Source organism: Nelumbo nucifera, chromosome 1 (genome assembly GCF_055504915.1).
Source record: "Nelumbo nucifera cultivar China Antique chromosome 1, China Antique-T2T, whole genome shotgun sequence".
Taxonomy (NCBI): Eukaryota; Viridiplantae; Streptophyta; class Magnoliopsida; order Proteales; family Nelumbonaceae; genus Nelumbo; species Nelumbo nucifera.
Genome location: NC_142649.1, coordinates 146,183,696 through 146,187,774, shown reverse-complemented (window position 1 = coordinate 146,187,774; position 4,079 = coordinate 146,183,696).

The following is a 4,079-nucleotide window of genomic DNA, read 5'->3' as shown; positions in this document are numbered from 1 at the left end:
TATCCCTTTTACTTTCTTCTTTCCCAAGATGCTTCATGGAATTCTGTCTGAGATCCATGTTTTGTGTACTATAAACACGGTGACCAATTGCCTTTTACCAACTGCTCAAGCTGAATATTATTAATGTCTTAGTTTGAATTTCATCCTGACCTAGGAAGTATAGTTAAGGATTTAGGAATACTTCATTATATAAAGATTTCTTCAAATCAATAGTACCAATAAGACTGCTTCAGGATTAGAGGAAAAAATAAAAACCTTTTTCAATTATTCCGTTTTGATGGAGATGGAATTTGGAGAGCATTGGCAATAGAATTTCCAATTTTTTATTGGCAATACAGTATCACTAATTAGTGGCTCATGTACCTGTTTTGTTTGAAAACCCACCGTCCAAGCTGTTAGGTTTGGAAGAATTTAGAATGACGGAATGAGTATTCTGGAGACTAAATTTGGTTTGATTTATTATTAAATAACCCACAACCCACCGAGCTTTTCATTTGATTTAGGAGATTAAATTAGGTTTGATTTGTAATTAAACAAGAAGAATGGTGTTCCGTCCAATATAACATCTTCAATACTATCAAATATATATATATATATATAATGTCTTGAAAGCTATTGTGTTGGTTTTTTGGGTAAATTACAAATACCCCCTATGCTATGGGATCAGTGACAAATACATCTAAGGCCCCCTGAAGTTTTACGTTGTGACAAAGACCCCCGACAGTTAAATTAACTGACAAAAGATGCTAATTGCCAAATGCCTTCTTTGTAATTCAAGGGCATGAAATATAGCGTTGGAGAACCATTTGACTAGAACCCTATTCGTTCTTCATCGGAAGTTGTTGCCACTTGCCACTATCTCACCGGTGAAGAGCTATTTGGTACATCGTTGTTGGATAAATTTTTTAAACTACCTTATGGTTTATGGTTTAGTTAATTAACTAAGTGTATTCTTACTATTTAAAAATTGACTAACGCTATCCCTATTGTTTCTGACAATTGACTAATACTTCCCTTATCGTTAGCATCCATTATCATTCCGTCAAAACCCGTATACACGTGAGACCACGTGGTGTTTAAAATTCTTCTAAAACCCAATATTACCCTCTCCCTCGTCCCAAGTTCATTTTTGAGAGAATCGAAAAACAATGTTCATCGTCCCTTCCAATTCTCAGCACAACGATGACGAACAGGCATTGACCCTCTCCACCTCTGACCAGGTCCCTTCCCCGATCTCTCTGTCCTCTTCCCTCTCTCTTTCCCCCTCTTCTTCTCTTTCTCCTTCTTCCTCTTCTTCTCCTTCCTCCATCTTCATCTTTGTTCATTGTCTTCTTGACAGTGAACAGAGAACTACCACTGACGAAGCCTGTTGGTAGACCAAAGCTGTAGAATTCAGCAATAAGGCTACAGAAACTCAAGATGCCAACAATGACTCCTCACGATATTGATATCAGCAATGGCCATGAGAGTTGGTTGGCACATGCCTGATTTAGGTATAGAAACAACACTGAGAAAAAATCTACCCCCATCTCCTCACATCTCCACCTCGTCGGAGGACCAAACCAAAGAATTTAAGAGGCTACTACTTCCTAAATTTCTGTCTGCAAAGAGAGATCTATGCATCTCATCTGCAAACATGAGTTGAGTGAAGGGACCTACAATGTATCTGTAGTTGATTTACTAAGTGGGGACTCATGTAGTGACGATCAAGAGGGCTGATTTACTGAGACGAGATCAGATCGTCGTCTCAAACTCTCAATATAGCTGATGGAAGACTCAATCAATGGTTTGAACCAAGGTTCAAAATATCGATACACCCAATACGTCGGTAGGGGCGTATCGGGCAAATCGATACATATTGGTTGCCTTTTTTGTTATTTTTTTCGCAACCGGTTCAAGGGGGCCGGTTTAGGTCTCCTCTACCCCTTGAACTGGTTAGACCTCCGGTATACCCACTGTAAGGGCATATTGGAGGGGTCCTGGAACAATACGTATCGGCCGATATGGGCCAATATGTGTCGATACTTTGAACCTTGGTTTGAACGATGGAGCAGAGCTTTGAGTTTCACGCTTGATGTCTTTTGGGTTGAGGGGAAGATCTGGTTTGCTAGGTCGCCACGACTGGGGATATAAAGGCAGATTTTGGATGGAGAAACCGAAGAAGGTGTAGTTGGCATCGGCAAAACAGGAGCCATATTTATATCGGAAAGCTACAACGGAGATAGTGGGGCTAAAACCTTTGACAATTGGAGGACCCAAGATGAATTTGTAATTGAACAATATGCGATTATGAATCAGTAGTTGCTTTGTTTTCTATGTTGATGCTCAGGCTCAACTTCCTTAGCTTTCTCAGTGTAACTAAATCGCTCAGTTTGCATACATCTTTGGTCTTGGAGTTACAGATTACAAATCCCTTCAGCACTTGCAACTCGGAGAGCGAGCCAAGACTCCTGGGGATGTACTCTAGCAAGAAACAATCAGATAGGTCCAAGTGAGTTAGGTTCTTTAGAGATGCTATCCCAACCGGTAGTTCCTCCAGATTTTGACATGCTCGGAGATCCAGAATTTTGATATTGGTGAGCTTGCCAATTGAAGCTGGAAGCTTTGTTATTCCATATATGCCCTGAAGGCTCAAATAACTCAAATGCTTTATAGATCCCAAATCTTTTAGAAAAACTTCTTCCTCCACCTCAATTTGATGCTTCGATCATCTCTGCCATTTACCCAGTTGAAGAACAACCAACTTCCTCGTCATCGATAGCCCATCACTCTTGCCAACCTTTTTGAAATCAAGATACTGTGCATTCACATTGAACAGTGTTTGCAGGTCCTCGTGATAGAAATTTCGTAGATCTGGAGATCCTCTATTGATTGTCACCAAGCATGCTCAGCGAGAGAATTCATCTGCGCCATTTTCAAATCGGGAAAATTCAGTGGGAGATATGGGATTTCCGCTCGAATCGATGTTAAAGAATCTCAAATCTTTAGTGACAAAAATCACCATACGCTGAATCCAATGGTGCATTCTACAGCACTTTACAGCTTTACATCCTTTTTCGTAGACGGGCTCGATCAAGCCAACACTCATCAACTTACGGAAGCACTCATTTCCCCATCTCCTTGGCGGAGTGGTTTGCGGTGGGAGTTACGAATCCCTCACGCTTGCACAATATGCGATTGAAGAGGTTTTCAATCGCCGCTTCCATCCATGGACCAGTTGTTTTCATCGTTTGTCTTGCTCTAACTCACTTTTGACTCTAGACTTTGTGTCAATCGCCGCTTTCAATAGTCACTCTGGACTCTATGTCATTTGTTGCTTTTCTTCTCATAATTCTAGAGTCCAGAGCTTACATTTCCTTTTCTCTCCTCCCCTCATCAGCAAACAAAAGTTCTTCAATGATTGAATTGATCGGAGTTAATCCTTTACTTTGAAAATTTAAAAGAGAATAGTGGATAAAATAGTTTGCAAACAAAATGGTCAACCCCTGTAACTACGATCTGCATGGAGAATTCACAACTCTATGCAAAGACCTACCTGCTTCCAGAGTGATGTAAACAAGGCCGGTCATCTTGCCTTGAACGACTCCAATCACCGAGGGCCTCTCGAAGAAGAGCTCCAATAGGGTTTGATGAACCAACGTTTCTTTCCCTTTTTTACTATTTTATTTTAAAAATTTGAAGAAAAATAAAGGGTAAAATAGTCTTTTTCATCTTTATATTAACGGGCACTAATAGCAAGGGAAGTATTAGTCAATTGTCAGAAACAATACGGGTAGCTTTAGTCAATTTTCAAACAATAAGAATACACTTAGTCAATTAGCTAAACAATAAAGGTAATTTAAGAAATTTACCCAAAAAATACATTCACATCTTTTATGCCATCACGGATGAAAAAGAACCTATGTATATGCTACACCAACTATTTTAACTTTATGAAAACCAATATTTTTATGAATTATTGGATTATTAAAGTGTAAGCGAAAAGAGTAGGGAGTGTTATACTAACTTACTATAAGATAGGGGGTGTTTGTCACAAACGAAAGTGCAGGGAGCATTTATCACTAACCCCATAGAATGGG